Consider the following 19668-nt stretch of genomic DNA (forward strand, 5'->3'; position numbering starts at 1 on the left):
TACCTCTGCTGGTACCGGGCTGGCAGGCCACAAGTAGAAGGTGCCACAGTGCAAGCACCATGCATCGAGGCCGACAGTGCCTCCGGGTAGCCGGTAGTGTTGGCAGATGCACTGCAGGTGTATCTGTTTTTTCACCCGAACCATTAGGTAACCATCAGGAAGCTTTAAATTGGTGCCCTCCAATTCGTCAGGAATTTGGTTGGATGCCATGAGGTAGCTAATTTGCACAGCTGTGTGAACTGGGTGCGGCAGAACACGGACTCCTCCCAGAGCAGTGAGAGATTCTGATTGGTTGGTTCCTTTTCTTTCCCTCCCCTGGATGAATTCAGAGGCTGGAGCGTAGACAGAAGGAGTGACTTGGCTCCGGCCGAGCCAATCATGTTGATGGGCGTGGCTATGCCTGGCGCCAAAAGCATGCAACCTGGCTTGCAACTTTTGCAATTTTAGTTAACAGCATCCCATGTGGTCCCATTTTCATGGCGGGAGCACCATTTTGTAGCACAGTGTCCAGCATGCAGCTCCCTGTTTTGGGAAACCGCCATTTTGGATGCCCCTTTACATGCGGTGTCCCCGATTTTGGCGGGAAAGTGCTCTCCTTATGCTGCAGGTGGTCTGAGGCAGAAGTTATCCCTCAGCTAGGCAAAACCTCCTCCAGTACACTGCACACGATAATACTTCATTCCAAGTTCCTGTAGTTCCCTGGGCTTCAGCTGCCAGCAGTACAATGATATGAATTCCTCAAGCAGAGGTTCTGGCGATCCTGACCTTCAAGACCCCACCTCGTCGGACACTACCCAGCCATACTTTAACATCACCCCTCTTGAAACGGATACTGTAGTCCCCTTCCAAAGGTTTCTGAGCTCGTGGCAATCAGAACACCCTCTCTAGGCGCCCTACACACCTCAGGGTGACAAGGAACAGAGCTATAGCCGTTGCTTCCACACAGTTTACTTCGCTCGTGCAGACTAGGCCATAGTTCCCTGGCGGGGAATGTGGTCCCAGGTTATAGTAAGTCGGGGTCCCCTGGACACTATACTTAGCCCTCCCCATCTTTGCACTTAGTCTGAAAGCAAACTGTACCTTCTGTACCCAAAAAATGTGACTCCATAGGCCTTATACAATATAAGGCCTTTTCCATCTCATCTTAGCTTAAGCAGCCGACGAGACAACATCTCCCTATGGATTACAAGTAAAAAATTGAAGAAAGAATATTCAAGAAAAAACATTGAAGAAAGAAGATTTTACCTGATGCAGAGGATCGCTGAGGATGGCATTGCGGATGGTGAGCCTCCAGACACACCGGGATTCGGAGTGTGAAGACATCTAAAGATAAGAAAAATATTGAATGTATGTAATTTTTCTTTTTCAGGTTTTTTTATTGTATTTTTACATTTTAATTTTTTTGCTTGCCCATAGACTGCTAATGTATTTATCTGTGCCCTTTTAGGACATAGATAAATACAGTGATAGGCAATGCATTTTTTGTCAAATGATTGTTTTTAATTCATTGGTATGTGTGGCCAGGTCCCCCTGGGTCCCCTTTGTCCCCCTACCTCCTGGGTGGCTACGGCTGGCAGCGGAGGCTAGGGAAAGTGAGGGGAGGTGATCGAGTGCATCTGGTGAGGGCCGAGGATGTGCAGGTTGCGCAGTGGCAGGCGGAATGGCGATCCGGTCACTGGACCTCCGTCGAGGGTGCCACCATTTTGAATAGGCGCATGCATGCACAGTAACGTCTAGCGCATGTGCAGGAAGAACCCTGAGTTGCGGCAGCTATCACAGGAGGCGTGTGCATGCGCAGAAGCTTGGTAAGCGGCAGCCATGTTAACTATTGGCTCCGCATGGGGAACTACAACCCCCATGACCCCCTGGGACATATGTCAGTTTGTTAAGCTTAGCCAATAGGGCTGCAAGGGTTCCCTGCACTGGAGGATTTATACATTTGGCTGGACAGAGGGCCCGGTGTGGGAGTATGGCCCTGTGAGGCCTGTGTTAATCTGTGTACTGTTATTTGTATGTTCAGTAAACCTGTTACCATATACACTGTGTGTACTTATTGGACTTTTACCAAGGGATGCTCAGTGCTTTGTGGCTTCAGGTATGGGAAGGGGTAACCAGGCCTCTGCTTGTGTCACCTCTCTGGGGCAAAGGGAAGCCCTGCTATACAGGACAGTCCATGGACTCTGCTATGCCCCTGACACCGGCCCTAGCACCCCATGTTCCATCCCATGCTACCCCTGTGCAGGATATTGTGGACTTTGCCCAGGCCCATTCTTTCCCTGCCATTGCCCCATCCTCAACCATTGGCCCAGTGAGGGTGAGATATATAGACCCTACTGTCACCCCCTTTGTGTTAACAAAGTTTCCTGATGAGGAGGGGAAATGGACATTTGGGGGTGGTAGTTCTGAAGAATCTGAGGGTGAGATCACTGCATCTAGTCGCATTAAAAGACCTAATTTCAGGGGATCTTATCAGTCCTTCAGGGGATCATTGAGGTCCCAGCCTCAACAGTTTAATCCATCGGGTTCATCTCAGCCGTCTAATCCTTCTAGTGCGTTTTTCTCAGTATATACCAGACCCATTAGTCCAGGATCTGGGTATTTGTCTGGGTAACCCCTTAAAAGGTGGGACCCTATGTTCCAAGGTTACGATAAACGTATGGACAAGACCAGATTTTTGCTCGTAGAAGGCCACCTAGTTGATCATTGGTGGGGAGAGGGCAAGTATTTTCCTGAAGAAGCAGCGGAAGTCATAAGGCAACGACTGGGAGAGATAAATCTTGGGGTAAGAGTACCTAGTGCCCCTCTATATTATATCAAGAGGGGGACCCTAATGACCCTGAGTTTGGGGTATTACCGGGCCAAGGAGCTGGCCGGAAAATTATACGGTTATGTAGAGCTGACTGGGCCATAAGAAGCAGGTATCGTTTATCACATGGCTACAATTTCCCCTACGTCCCAGAACCAATCATGCAGAAGATAGAGGATAGCAGACATGATTGGTTAAGAATAGCAGTCACCGAGTATCTCCACTCTAAACAAGCTATAGAGAGCATGTCACTGAAACCTGCATTTGTACAGTAATGAGAAAATGGATTACAGGGACCTGTATATTCAAAGATCGGGTGGAGGTTCGCCAGGATACTGGTGGGCCCAAGGTATACTTTGTGTGGGTCAAGGACTTTGAGGGACTGGCAATTAAGAAGCCTGATACCAAATACTACAAGTAGATATTCCCTACTCTTTATGTTCTATGAAACTATATGGTTATGTTGTACCATCTTCTGTGTATAACCTGTTTTATTTTGCAGGCTCCAGAGTGATGGATGGTGCATCATTAGTCCCAAGCGGGGATGCTGGTATTTCCACACAGGGGAGAATGTAACAGAACTGGTACTGTTGCCTTTCTGCCTCTTGTCACCCAAGCCCTGATAGGTATTGTAGGCTGTGACAGAATGACCTAGGGCTATTGACCCCACTTCTTCTATCCTCTGATTGACAGGAGAGGAGTGACATGGTGTGTGTGTATAGCCAATAGTGGTACAGGCACTATGCCCTCCCCTTCATTGATGTAAGAGGGAAGTGCAAAAATTAGTGGAGCAGTCCAGTCTGGAGTTGGAAACTGGAGGAAGGGCTGTGAGTCTCTCCTATCATGGATGACCGTGCCCACTCCAGCCCCTAGGGGGGTGGGAAACATCTGCTGTCACAAAGGTCTAAAGACAGACACTTAGGCCTCAATACTACCTGAGGTCCTGCACCATCCAGAGTCCTGGAAACCTCTGATCAGCATCTACATCGCTGTGTGTATTATCTGCCAGTGACTGCCAATAAAGTACACCTTTTCTATATTTACTCCTGCCTGAGTTCTCAGTCTATCGGGCAGGGTTATGTCTGTAATGTGCACCTGGGGGAGACTGTCTCTGGCCACTCTAGAGCCACTGGAGCTGGAGGCGCTGACACCAAGAGCGAACTAAGAGAAGCCAACGAAAGCCTGTCCTGTTCCCCATGCCATCGTGGACCACTCAACATCTACTGGACCCACGCAGGTATGCAAGCACCACAACAACACCAGTAGCAGCAGTAAGATCTCCCAGAGGCAGGGGGGGGGGGGTAAACAGTGCTACATATGCAAAAGATTTAGGGCCCTATTCTAGTAGCTTTGATAAAATCTCACGTTTGGCATGTTACCGCCGCAGGTTTTTCCAGTTTAGTTATCATGATATTCAGAAAGACTCTGAAGCCATGTGATAGCAAAATGACCAAACCTTATGATGAGCAGAGATGTGATCTCAGCTTCCCTCAAAAATTCTCACCCGTGCGATCTTCTGTGATCATGCCCAGCTGTATAGAGAGCTGCACAGAGAGAGCCGCCTCTCCCTGCACATACGTCTCCAGCGATCGCAGTGTTTTAATAAAAAATTTAAAACTAGTGTACGTGAACAGGGTTCCACCGGAGCAGAACCGCGTTGATTTCAGGTATTGGGACCCCTTGCTTCCTGAGATAGAGGCCCCGTCATAGGGTGCCAGTATCTCCTATGCATTTAAATGTCACGTATCGAGGGACATTTAAATGCATAGGAGATACCGGCACCCATAACGGGGCCTGTATCTCGGGAAGCAGGTTGGCCGCAGACCTTTAATCAACGCGGTCTGCTTCGGAGACCCCCTGCTCACGTACACTAGTATTAAAATTGTTATTAAAACAGCTACATTACCTTAGCGGCTAAACGCTATGGTAATGAGGTTGCCTGTAAATGCATTTTTATTGCATCGGATTGATGCCAGGGGTCTCCGGTCCTGATATTAATGGATATCAGCTCCGGAGACTCCCCGCATCAATCCAAAGCAGGAAAAATGCATTTTTTTTTCTAAGTCCCTCTCTCGCTGTCTTCTCAATAGCTTCACGCCAAGTTTTTATGACGAGATTAATTTTGGATATATTTCAATTCTAGAGCCTCGATAACACAATCAAGACTACTAGAATTGCACAATTTTCCAAAACCTGCGATAGGGGGCTTATCACAGCACACTCACGGCGTGTTTGGGCGAGAGACGAAAATGGCGATTAAATGCTTTTGCCGCGAACTTATCGAGGCTTTCTGATTAGCTTTAGCTTTGTTTGGCAAGTGACTTCTCAAAAGCCTCGATAAGTGGGCTATCGAGGCTACAAGAATAGGACCCTTAGCATTCAAAATGTACCAAAAAATGTTTACACACTTGTCCATCCAAATTTCAAATACAGCTTATAGTTTTAGATGCATTGTAGTCAAAGCGCAGTCATATTTTTTGTGAAGAGTTGGCTCTGTTTAGCACAGCTTTGATAGCAGGTTTTTCTTTTTTGTTGCCATGGTGGCATTATCCTTTGCAGTTTTGTATCAGCAATTTCTCAGCATATTGTTTCCTGTGGTGATATAATGGGACTAATTTGCCATATTAGCAAATGACTTGTTTTATCAAGCTGATTTATGTGATGTAGAAAAGCTACAATAAACACGATGCCCTTTATTTTCTCAAGCCCATAATTTCACCTCTGTATGATCCCTCCTGCTATTCTCATCTATATATGCAGTGTCTTTATTTACTGAATTGTTTTTTTCATTTCCTATTACAAGATTAGAACATGATTTTTGCCTTTTAATCCTTCTGCTTTTGAAGGTTTTTATAACTCTGTTTGCAGATGCAATTTTAGAGTTTATAAACATAGATATTTCTCTCACAATCTTTTCCTGCCTCAAAGTTGCAGAAAGGTGGCAAAGTGGGACACTTTAACAAACAATTCTGAAAAACATATGAAGATTGTAGTTAAAAACACGGTAAAAAATAAGGAAATCCCTAGCAAACAAATACCGTAGGATAAGAAAATATCAGATGAGACAAAGCTGTTACTGAGGAAATGTCAAGAATTTAAGAAATCACAAGACGCAAGAATAAGAATAGAATAGGCAGAGCTGTCCAAGATGAACTGAAAGTGTATATCAGAAGACGTAATGAAAATATGATATGGTGAGGGAGACTATTGGAGATAAAAGCTTACAGAGGACAAAGCTGTGGTTTATGATTAAATGCTGCTCAGGAAGAAAGCAACATTAAGAGAGCCTCAATTAGTTTTGGGGTGTTTCCAGTTAGAGTTACGCTTACAGAGAGAGTTTTAGTTCTCTATGCGACTAGCAAAAGCAGGGGTTAAAAAGACAGAGCATTTCCTCAGAATCACGAAAGACGTGAAGGAGGATTTGAAGGTATTGGGCAGTTTGAGAAGTACAATGGACGTAATTTATGGGGCCTATGCTATAAGCCTCACTAAGGCACTTATCTTGGCCTTTTCGCCAAAAAGGCCTACTGCTATTCAGTAAACCTTGATAAGTCTCCGATAAATGCCTTGATCGAATTTTTTGTTCCAAAAAAACAAATTGCCAGTCATGCCGCGATAAGCCACTTATCGGCAGTTTCTCTGCATCATCTCTTGAAAGTGATGTCACATCCTTTTAAACTAGTTACATAGTAGATGAGGTTGAAAAAAGACGTACGGTACGTCCATCAAGCTCAACCTATGCTAAATTTAGACAACATACTGTAGGAGGACATGTGCAGAGGTACACAATGGAGACTGTTGTAAGGTGAAATTATAACAAGGCTTTATTGTGCCTGTCGCTTAAAACACAGCAAAAAATTAACTTAAGCGAAATAGTGAGCCAAACAAAGAAAACCTATCTCTGCTTTGGAGACTATCTACACATGTAGCTCAGCCCTCTCTGACTGGGTTGGTTAGCTAGGCTCTGTACCAGCCCCTAATCATGGAGACATTTATCAATACACAGACATAGATAATAGTCTTATACGAAAAAGTCTTATCTGTTAGCTGGGCTGCTGTAGGGGAAGCTTCTCTGCTCTCTTGGAACCGCACCCTTGAGTGCACAGAAAATATCAGGCTCCAAGTTTAGAATCTTGTCCCCTTTGTCTTGTGGTCAGCTTGTCGCTCAAGACATCTGCCCTTCCTTGGTTCAGCCCCATTGTGGACTAAGGAATCTCTGCTCTGTCTCCAAAGTTCAGCTCAGGTGTGAGCTAAGGAGTCTCTCTTCCTGTCTCAAAAGACAGGCTTTTCTAAGCCATCTAATCAGGCAGGTGGTGTTAGTTAATTGCCTACCAGCAGTTAACCACCACACTGCTGGATTAGAGGCAAATTTGTGAACAGGAATAAGTCCCCTGTTACATACCTCCCCTGTTTGTGGGAAGCTCGGGCTTACCACGGCCAAAGCCCATCCTTCCACTCTCATTCGAGATCTTTGAGACTTGAATGAGAGTGGATGGAGGAAGAGAACCCTCTGTCCCGCTGGGATTGGAGCCCTTTCTCCAGTTTATTTTTGTCTCCTCCCAAAGGTGCTTGAGATCAGCACTCCTCAGTCACTCGAGGAGGACTTTTCCAAGTAAAGTCTTTTTACAGAGTGCGCGGTCATGAGATTTCCATAGCGTCGGGCACTCCTCTTTTTGTAGACAAACTGTATGGCAACAGTTCTAGAGCAGTTAGGACTAGCCCGTAGAGTTTTCCGCCTTTGAAGCGGTCTTTCTGCACCTCCTCCACACAACGGAGTCGCCAGTTCAGCTTCTTTGGGACTGAGTTGCACCTCCACCGCCCTTTCCAGAGAACGTCCTATCTTTTCAGCTTCCTCAGCTAAGGATTCTTCTGGCATTTGATTCTAAAGTTTAAGTACTTTGTTGAATCTAAGTAATCTGTTTTTTGATAATTTATTTAAAATGAGACCATGTTATGATCACTGTTACCCAAATGTTCCAGGGCTTGAATATTTGTTATTACTTCTACATTGTTTGATATTACTAAATCCAGTATTGCCCCTCTTCTGGTTGGTTCCTCAATAATTTAGGTCATATACTGTAGTTGTCTTTAAGCACCACCAAAAACCTATTTCCTTTTGTTGTAATGCTAATCTCATTGCCCCAGTCTATGTCTGGATAATTAAAAACATGACCTAGTTTTGATGCCTTCTCCATTTGCAAAAGTATTTTGGCTTCCTCAATCTCACTGATATTTGGTGGTTTATGCATATCAATACAAATATTTTCTTTATACTTTTACCTCCACTGCTAATTTCTATCCACAAGGTCTCTACCTTTTCATCATTCCCTTCATAAACATCTTCCCTTATAATAGGTTTTAGATCCGGTTTAACATATAAACATACTCCACCTCTTCTATTTGCTTCTAATTTAGCTAGCCAAAGAAAAGAATTTGGTGCAATAAGCGCTAGAAGCTGAAAATGAATATTGAAATATAAAGTGCGTGTGGTGCAAATGTTTACACTAAAAAACCTTAAAATATTAAGGCAAGGCTTCAAAGAATAACTGACCCAAGACACAGTCAGTAAAATCACAAAACAAACAATACAAACCGGCGCCTATAAAGTCCAAAAGTAGTCTGTACAGAGTCCAATTGGATTGAAGTGCAAAAAAATTGTTTCCAATCTTGTACTTCCAGGATCCACGGCAAGATGTTACGTGGTATATGTAAAACAAGCAGAAAAGAACATCATAGTGCAAACTGCTGGTTAATCACACAGATACACAAACACTGGACAAATAATACAAAACAATTAACAAACACAAGCAAGGCTAAACTAATAGAAAGAGTTAATTTAATAAAACATATATTTAAAATAACAAAAATAAACAGTGGCAGGCAACTGGTCCGGTCAATTAAAACCGGAATCCAACTCACAAGATGTTGGAGTAAATGCGCATTGATTAGCAGTCACTGGGAGGTGTTGGTATAAACTCCAGTGGCGTCGGGTTGATGCAGGAACTGCTCCAAACGCTGTCACTCACTCCTGGACCAGAAATCCGTCACTGGGGGTGGGTCTTCCTGCTGCTACAATGCGATCGAACGCTGACGAGTAGCTTGCGCTCTGTTCGGTGATAACGCTGTGATACTGCCCAACGCGTTTCGTGCGCATGCGCACTTCATCCCCTGTAGCGAGTGCGGTGGCGGGCGGATGTGGCAAGCATGGCTGAAGGAAGAGCTGGCCTGCTGGGGCTGGACGGTGGCCAGGCGCAGTCATCCTGCACTCGTGCCATGTGTGGGATGTGGAGAGGACAGCGGGGGCGGAGCCAACACCCCGGCGGAGAAAGCTTCAGGGACGTCTGTGGGACTGCCTCCTTCCTGGAAGCCTGGGAAAAAGGTAAGGACAATATTTTTTTGGGGGGGGGGGGTGGTGGGGAGGCCGAGATGATCATGGGGTGGGGAATATGATGATGGAGCATGGAGTGGTAGTGTGAAGGTGGTCAGCGCAAAACTCATGGACCTCACGATATTGATGAAACCGGATAAAGTTGAATTAAAAAGGAATAAAAACACAGTATTAGTGCATAACATCCACATGTGTGGGGGATAGAGGAGGGGGTGGGGGGCTGGAGGGGGGAGGGGGGGTATAGGTGTGGATGGAGGATACGATGGTAGGGATGATGGTGAATTTCCACTATATAATCAATGAAAACATAAACATATGGATTCAGTGACTCACACGGGCTTGTGTGGTATTTCTCCCTCAACGCAGACTGTAGTGGGTTAATGCAGACTCATATAATGAAGTCTCAATAAACATATAACTCACACGGCCTAATGTGAGTTCTTGCCCTCAGAGGGTGGTGTCAGCCTGTATGGGTGGTGTGTAGTCGTCTCAGCAAAATAACCCCCAATAGGTATGGATGTGTGAGTGTCTCCTCTCCCCGTTTCCCAGAAGACCAAAAGAAATGTGTGCAAACCAGGGTTAGCAATATAACAGGTCTTTATTCGGTTAACAGTTAAGACATGAGCATAAACAAGCATACATAAGCTTATTGCGAAACGCGTTGTTCCCTGCCGGAGCTCATTGAGAGAGGGACCCAGCTGACCGCAGGACATCCGGTACAGATCCCCTCTTCCGGTTCCACTGCCGGACGCGCCAGTGAGAGCAACAACGGAGGAGGAGATCGTGCAGGATCAAACCACGCGGCTGATGCTGGGCAACAGAAGTTGCAATTGAGTGTGAGTGTGCTTTTTGTTTTGTCTATTTTCACCTTGTCATATATTGTTTTATTACCGTTTTTGTTTTTACAACATGTATGCTTGTTTATGCTCATGTCTTAACTGTTAACCGAATAAAGACCTGTTATATTGCTAACCCTGGTTTGCACACATTTCTTTTGGTCTTCTGGGAAACGGGGAGAGGAGACACTCACACATCCATACCTATTGGGGGTTATTTTGCTGAGACGACTACACACCACCCATACAGGCTGACACCACCCTCTGAAGGCAAGAACTCACATTAGGCCGTGTGAGTTTTATGTTTATTGAGACTCCATTATATGAGTCTGCATTAACCCACTACAGTCTGCGTTGAGGGAGAAATACCACACAAGCCCTTGTGAGTCACTGAATCCATATGTTTATGTTTTCATTGATTATATAGTGGAAATTCACCAACATCCCTTCCATCGTATCCTCCATCCACACCTATCCCCCCCCTCCCCCATCCAACCCCCCACCCCCCCTCTATCCCCCACACATGTGGATGTTATGCACTAATACTGTGTTTTTATTCCTTTTTAATTCAACTTTATCCGGTTTCATCAATATCGTGAGGTCCATGAGTTTTGCGCTGACCACCTTCACACTACCATTGCAACGTTAAGAAGGACACGGGGTTCCCTTCTTCAAGGTCAAGCAGCAACCACAAAATCATCAAAAGGGCCAGTATATATTTCTATATACTCTTTTACACCACGAACACAACCTCTTATTTATATTTTTATTATTCTTAATATAGTAAAGGCGTTGTAACATTTTTTAGCCACACATTTTGGGGAGCGCCGCAGTACAAACATCCGATGGAGCATGGAGGCCAGCCTGGGCAGCTAATAATGATAGGGGGCAGGGGGTGGGGGATAAAATTAGGATGGGGAATGGGGGCCACCCTGGGCAGATGAAACGATGTGGGCTGGGGGTGGGGGAGAAGATGCTGATGGGGCATGGGGGCCAGCCTGGGGTCACACACCCGGCCTCACCCTGTTACCCACCTGGCCTCACCATGTCACCCCCTCCCCCAGTAACCCCCTCCCTCAGTAACCTCCCCCCCAGTCACCCCCTCCCTCTTAACCTCACTCTCTGTCACCCCCTGTCTCTCACCCTCATTCTGTCACCCCCTGTCTCTCACCCTCACTCTGTCACCCTCACCCTCTCTCACCCCCAGTCTCTCTCACCCCCTCTCTCTCTCACCCTTACTCTCTGTTACCCCCAGTCTCTGTCACCCCCAGTCTCTGTCACCCCCAGTCTCTGTCACCCCCTGTCTCTCACCCACACTCTCTCACCCACACTCTCTGTCTCACACTCTCTGTCTCACACTCTCTGTCTCACACTTTCTCACCCACACTTTCTGTCTCACACTCTCTCACCCACACTTTCTGTCTCACACTCTCTCACCCACACTTTCTGTCTCACACTCTCTCACCCACACTCTCACCCGCACTCTCTCACCCACACTCTTTCTCTCTCATTTACACTCTCTCACCCACACTCTCTCACCCACACTCTCTCACCCACCCACACTCTCTCACCCACACTCTCTCACTCACCCACACTCTCTCACTCACCCACACTCTCTCACTCACCCACACTCCCTCACTCACCCACACTCTCTCTCTCACCCACACTCTCTCTCTCACCCACACTCTCTCTCTCACACACACTCTCTCTCTCACACACACTCTCTTTCTCATCCACACTCTCTTTCTCACTCACCCACTCTCTCACCCACACTCTCTCCCTCATCCACACTCTAACTCACCCACACTCTCACTCACCCACACTCTCTCACTCTCCCACACTCTCTCACTCACCCACACTCTCTCACCCACCCACCCACACTCTCACCCACACTCTCCCACTCACCACACTCTCTCACTTACCCACACTCTCTCACTTACCCACACTCTCTCACTCACCCACACTCTCTCACTCACCACACTCTCTCATTCAAACACACTCTCTCTCTCACCCACTCTCACTCACCCACTCTCACACTCACCCACCCTCTCACTCACCCACTCTCTCACCCACTCTCTCACCCACACTCTCTCACTCACCCACACTCTCTCACTCACCCACACTCTCTCTCTCACCCACACTCTCTCTCTCACCCACACTCTCTCTCTCACCCACACTCTCTCTCTCACACACACTCTCTCTCACCCTCACTCTCTCTCTCTCTCTCACACACCCATACACTCTCTCTCACCCACACACTCTCTCTCACACACACTCTCTCTCTCACACACACTCTCTCTCTCACCCACACTCTCTCACTCATCCACACTCTAACTCACCCACACTCTCACTCACCACACTCTCTCACTCTCCCACACTCTCTCACTCACCCACACTCTCTCACCCACCCACCCACACTCTCACCCACACTCTCCCACTCACCACACTCTCTCACTTACCCACACTCTCTCACTCACTCACACTCTCTCACTCACCCACACTCTCTCACTCACCCACACTCTCTCACTCACCCACACTCTCTCTCACCCACACTCTCTCTCTCACCCACACTCTCTCTCTCACACACACTCTCTCTCACCCTCACTCTCTTTCTCTCTCACACACCCATACACTCTCTCTCACCCACACACTCTCTCTCACACACACTCTCTCTCTCACACACACTCTCTCTCTCACCCACACTCTCTCTCACTCACCCACTCTCTCACCCACACTCTCTCACTCATCCACACTCTAACTCACCCACACTCTCACTCACCACACTCTCTCACTCTCCCACACTCTCTCACCCACCCACCCACACTCTCACCCACACTCTCCCACTCACCACACTCTCTCACTTACCCACACTATCTCACTCACCCACACTCTCTCACTCACCCACACTCTCTCACTCACCCACACTCTCTCATTCACCCACACTCTCTCTCTCACCCACTCTCACTCACCCACTCTCACTCACCCTCACTTACCCATTCTCTCACTCACCCACTCTCTCACCCACACTCTCTCTCTCTCACCCACACATTCTCTCTCTCACCCACACACTCTCTCTCACTCACCCACACTCTCTCACTCACCACACTCTCTCATTCAAACACACTCTCTCTCTCACCCACTCTCACTCACCCACTCTCACACTCACCCACCCTCTCACTCACCCACTCTCTCACCCACTCTCTCACCCACACTCTCTCTCTCACCCACACTCTCTCTCACCCACACACACTCTCTCACCCACACATTCTCTCTCTCACTCACACTCTCTCACTCACCCACACTCTCTCACTCACCACACTCTCTCACTCACCCACACTCTCTCTCTTACCCACACTCTCTCTCTCACCCACACTCTCTCTCTCACACACACTCTCTCTCACCCTCACTCTCTCTCTCTCTCACACACCCATACACTCTCTCTCACCCACACACTCTCTCTCACACACACTCTCTCTCTCACACACACTCTCTCTCTCACCCACACTCTCTCTCACTCACCCACTCTCTCACCCACACTCTCTCACTCATCCACACTCTAACTCACCCACACTCTCACTCACCACACTCTCTCACTCTCCCACACTCTCTCACTCACCCACACTCTCTCACCCACCCACCCACACTCTCACCCACACTCTCCCACTCACCACACTCTCTCACTTACCCACACTCTCTCACTCACTCACACTCTCTCACTCACCCACACTCTCTCACTCACCCACACTCTCTCACTCACCCACACTCTCTCTCTCACCCACACTCTCTCTCTCACCCACACTCTCTCTCTCACACACACTCTCTCTCACCCTCACTCTCTCTCTCTCTCACACACCCATACACTCTCTCTCACCCACACACTCTTTCTCACACACACTCTCTCTCTCACACACACTCTCTCTCTCACCAACACTCTCTCTCACTCACCCACTCTCTCACCCACACTCTCTCACTCATCCACACTCTAACTCACCCACACTCTCACTCACCACACTCTCTCACTCTCCCACACTCTCTCACTCACCCACACTCTCTCACCCACCCACCCACACTCTCACCCACACTCTCCCACTCACCACACTCTCTCACTTACCCACACTATCTCACTCACCCACACTCTCTCACTCACCCACACTCTCTCACTCACCCACACTCTCTCATTCACCCACACTCTCTCTCTCACCCACTCTCACTCACCCACTCTCACTCACCCTCACTTACCCATTCTCTCACTCACCCACTCTCTCACCCACACTCTCTCTCTCTCACCCACACATTCTCTCTCTCACCCACACACTCTCTCTCACCACACACACTCTCTCTCACACACTCTCTCTCACCCTCACTCTCTCTCTCTCTCTCTCTCTCTCTCTCACACACACACCCACACACTCTCTCTCACCCACACACTCTCTCTCACCCACACTCTCTCTCTCTCTCACACTCTCTCTCTCACACTCTGGATATTTTATTTACCCTGTATATCTTAACTGCCCTATACCTGCACCGAAATAACCAATACTGCTTTCTTCCAGATCTGACTAAATGTTCACACGGGAGACATAGGAATCCCCCCTAACCCAGAAGACAGGTAGGAAACACCTCCACTCCAAAATATAGCATTGCGGGAATGAGGTACCTGGAGTTTTTGTTTTTTTGCGGCCCACATAAACTTAAACCTTGTTTATTTGGCCCGTGTTAGCCTTTGAGTTTGACATGCTTGCTGTACAGACTAATTTAGCTAGCCGCTCCTCATAAGTTAGATTGTCCATCCCCTTTATTAATTTGGTGGCTCTTCTCTGCACTCCTTCTAGTTCCATAATGTCTTTTCTAAAGAGTGGTGCCCAAAATTGTACTCCATATTCAAGGTGTGGTCTTACTAATGCTTTGTAAAGGGGCATAATTATGTTTACTTCCCTTCCATCCATTGCCCGTTTAATGCAAGATAAGATCTTGTTTGCCTTTGCAGCTACTGCATGACTTTTGGCACTATTGCTAAGCCTGCTGTCTACAAGCACTCCTACATCCTTCTACATCAAGGATTCCCCCAATTTATCCCCATTTAATTTGTAAGTCGCCTGTTTATTCTTGCTTCCCAAATGCATAACCTTACATTTATCTGTATTAAAACTCATCTGCCATTTACCTGCCCAAGTTTCCAGTCTAGCCAAGTCCTTCTGGAGAGAAACAACATCCTGCTCTGATTCTACTACATTACATAATTTAGTATCATCTGCAAAGAGGGAGACTTTGCTCTTGAGGACAACCTCAAGGTCATCAATAAACAAGTTAAAAGCAGGGGTCCCAGTACCGATCCCTTAGGTACTCCACTCACGACCTTAGCTCAACTTGAAAAAGTTCCATTTATGATAACCCTCTGTTGTCTATCCTTCAACCAGTTTTCAATCAGTTTTGCATATATTTTTTATTGTGTCTAATTTGCTTTATTTTGTACACCAACCTCTTGTGTGGAACGGTAACAAAAGCTTTTGCAAAATCTAGGAACAATCTCCTGACGGGGGAGGAGGTAGAGCAGCGGGCACTGCCATGCAGCAATAAAACGAAGGCTGGACTGTGCTGTGAAATTCTTTATTGATGCATGGATAAAAAAGTGGAGGGATGGCACCCCCCGTGCCTCTAACGCGTTTCTTCCACGCTGGGGCTTTCTCAACCGTATCAAAAGCCTTTGAAAAATCTAAGTAGACCACATCAACTGCATTACCCTGGTATAAATTCCTACTTACCTTGTCAAATAAACAAATACGGTTAGTTTGGCATGATTTATCTTTCATAAATCCATGCTGACTATTACTAATAATTTTGTTTTCCATTAGGTATTCCTGAATTGTATTCTCATATTAAACCTTCAAGAAGTTCCCCACTATTGAAGTCAGGCTTACAGGTCTGTAATTCCCCGGTTGTGATCTAACTCCTTTTTCAAATATACTGTAGGCACCACATCTGCTTTACGCCAATCTTGTGGTAGTGAGCCTGTTGAAATGGAGTCCTTGAATATTAAATGTAATGGTTTGGCTATTACTGAACTCAACTCCTTGAAAACTCTTGGATACTGTATATCCCTTCGGGGCCAGGTGCCTTTTTTACTTTCATTTTTTCAAGCCACCTATGAACTTCTTCCTCAGTTAATCAATTGTTCATTAATATGGAGGTTGTGGCTTCCTCCTGCGGCACTACTATTGAAATTGATTCTTCCCTGGTAAATACAGGCTTACGTGACATGACACCGAAGATTTAAACAATGCAGAGAGATAACGGCACCACATACCGGCCTGTGACTCGGGAAGTAGGGGGTCCCTGAGGCTGAAATTAATTTGGTTCAGCTCCGGAGCCCCCCTGTTTCAATACTGTATTATTGAAATTTAAAAAAAGCAGTGTGATCGCCTGTAAGAGCTATGCAGGGAGATGCAGCTCTCTCTGTGCAGCTCTTGCAGACTGCAGCCAGATTGCATTGGCAGAACCTAGAAAAACACAGAGATAAAGGCACTGCTATCCAGAGCGGTTTGGCATTTTCCTACCTCATGGTTTCTGACTTGCGATAACTCTTTCTGAATACCGTGATAACACAAATGTCAGACCGTAAGTTAGGGTCATGCCAAACGTTAGGGAGAAGGAGTAGCTCAGTGAGTAAATACACTGATTGGCACAGAATTTGAACCTGGTTCAATTCCTGTTCAATTCCCGGTGTCGGCTCCTTGTGAACTTGGGCAAGTCACTTTATCTCCCTGTGCTTCAGGCACCAAAAACATAGATTGTAAGCTCCACGGGGCAGGGACCTGTGCCTGCAAAATGTCTCTGTAAAGCGCTATGTATAACCAGCAGCGCTATACAAGAACATGCTATTATTATTATTATTATTATTATTATTATAACAACGAAGCTACAGTACTAGAATAGGCCCCTATATCTGGGTAATTAAAATCACCTATTATGCAAATATGACCTAGTATTGATACCTTCTCGATTTGCAAACGTATTTTGGCTTTCTCAATCTCACATATGTGGTGGTTTATAGCATATCTCAACAAACATTTTCTTTGCAATTTTACCTCCACTGCTTATGTCTATCCACAAGGTCTCTACATTTTCATCATTCCCTTCATATTCTTCTCTTATAATAGGTTTTAGACCCGGTTTAACATATATAAGCATTCTCCACCTCCTATTCCATTTCTTTGATCCTTCCGAAAAAGGGAATCACCCTCTAAATTAACTGCCCAGTCATGAGTTTCATCCCACCATGTTTCAATAATGCCTACAGATGCACCGGCCGTTATTCTAACACTTCACACGTTGTATACCTCGGAATAACCATGTCATGGCGCGTGATTTCTTCCAACCGTACCGCCTTTAAACACCTGAATTTGGCACAGTAGCACAGTACTGTACACATTTCAATTCATTAATTTCATTGCACTCAAAGAAACAGAATCCATGAAATTCAAACAAAGCAACCATGATAAACACGTGTGTCTGGGGCGATTGGTCGAGTTAATGCAGCGTGGAGTACAGCAGAGCGCACGAAAACGGCTCTGTGATTTGTTCAAATAACGGCTGCTGCATCTGTATAATATCATATTGCTCCCTTGTAGCAATTAATTCAAGTTCCCCCATTTTATCTGGCAGGCTCTTGCATTAATATAGAGATAAACTGGGGCGCTCCTAACAAGTCATTAAAATAATCCCCAAATGCTTGGGGGAATCTACAATAGACGTCAAATACACAAAAAATTAAAAATAGATGAAATACTGGCCACAAATCTTAGCTGCTGCGCAACCGAAAGAGGATCTCCCAGGATCCTCAAACAGTAGGAAAACAGAATATGGTGATCGCGAAACAAAGAAGAGAAAACACAAAATTAGTATGGTTATATAGTGTGGTATAAAGCCACATAGATGTGGAAAGCACAGGGGTCGATGGGATAATGGGTCAATATAAAGTAAATAATCATAAAATCACTCACAGGGCCATGTGTGAGTGTGTACACATCACGCTATTGTCAGCTTCGTCTGGATGTTCACTTCATAGATCGCTGATAGTGAAGATGATCTCAAAAAGAGATAGAAGGGAAATACAATGGATGTAGGTCACTGATATGTGACAGTGATGGTAAATTATAGCTACTAATATTGTTCCACTCGCATGGCCATATGTGTGTGGGGGGCACTCAGAGAAACTCCAAGCCTCACTGGAAGATGAATGGAACTGACTCCTCTGGTGTCACTCGTGCACATAATATGCCATGGGTGTATAAAACAGGGTAATTTTATTCAAAACAAGTTGCAAAGTACATAAAACAAGAATAACTTCTGCACAAGAACTCACAGCAGCTCCCCTGTGCGGCTCGTTTGGCGTGTATCCTAACTTCCGCGTCCGGAGGGTCTGGCGGCGAACGGCTACTCGGGTCTGCCTACGGTGACTCACGGTATCCACAATCCTCCTCAGAACAACGCGTTTCGCTCGTTAGCTTCGTCGGGTTCTGGAGGAGGGTTCTCTGTATCTTCTTTAAGTAGCGTCCTGATTGCAAAGATATTCTGCAGCTGTAATGTCCCAAAGTGTTTGCGCAATTGCTGTAGCGCTGGGGTAACTGCCGGAGAAGTGCCGATTCTAATCAAAATATTGTTTAACATCTATGGCATAATACCAATGCTCTGAGTACATAACTACTGAATGGCATGAGAAAATACATAACACATATATAAAATGATCGTGCAATGTGGTAAACAAATCTACAAGTTACTGCTGGTAAAAAAAACTTATAGTAGTAATCGTATAACAATAACAAGTAATAAAAATTGTCACAGACCTAATGTCTAATCTTATGAAAATGAACAGCTTTAGTGAATCCAGTGAAATGGGATGTAAATGAAGTGGACATTGAACATCATTACTCCAGGTATGGCTCTTGCATTAGCAAGCATGCATTTACGTTTTTTTCCAAATATAAAACAAAAGAAAAAGCGCACACAAAAAAGACTTAAATTTGTGATAACGATAGTTAACAAATGTATAATCTAATTGGTGAATATGAAGAGGTGCAGCTAATGGAAGGGTGTATCCCAACACTTTTAGAAGATGCAGCAAGAAAACCTTAAGCGCAAACTCTTTGACTATATAAATAACAATATAGGTGAAAAAAGAGGGAATTAACGCAAAATAGACTCACTCTATATGGTAGGAGGATAATGATCAGATGTATAGATCTGCTAGGCTAGCGATTCAGTGAACTCCCCAAGTGCATGTAATAAAAGGATATATATGGTACAGCACAGTTTAATAAAAACGTACAGTGAGCAGTGAGCCCAAAATAAAAACTCACATGCTCCGAGTGTAAAACAAGCATTGTAACCACTATGGATCTATTACGTCTGCGCTCTGCTGGTACAAAACAGTAAATCATGGTAGAAAAACAGCTGCAGGCACTTGGCTTCCCTTGGACTTACAGTTCCCCCGTCAGGATAATGTCACCATGTTGGCGCAGCCAATGGGAGCCTTCCAATCCTTCTACAACTTTAGATCGTTCAGAGAATGGCAGACAAAGTAGGCACAGAAGACAGCACACAACGCTCCAAAAGAGATATTGGACCACCCTACACATTTT

Source organism: Ascaphus truei, chromosome 1 (assembly GCF_040206685.1).
Source record: "Ascaphus truei isolate aAscTru1 chromosome 1, aAscTru1.hap1, whole genome shotgun sequence".
In the NCBI taxonomy this organism is placed as follows: domain Eukaryota; kingdom Metazoa; phylum Chordata; class Amphibia; order Anura; family Ascaphidae; genus Ascaphus; species Ascaphus truei.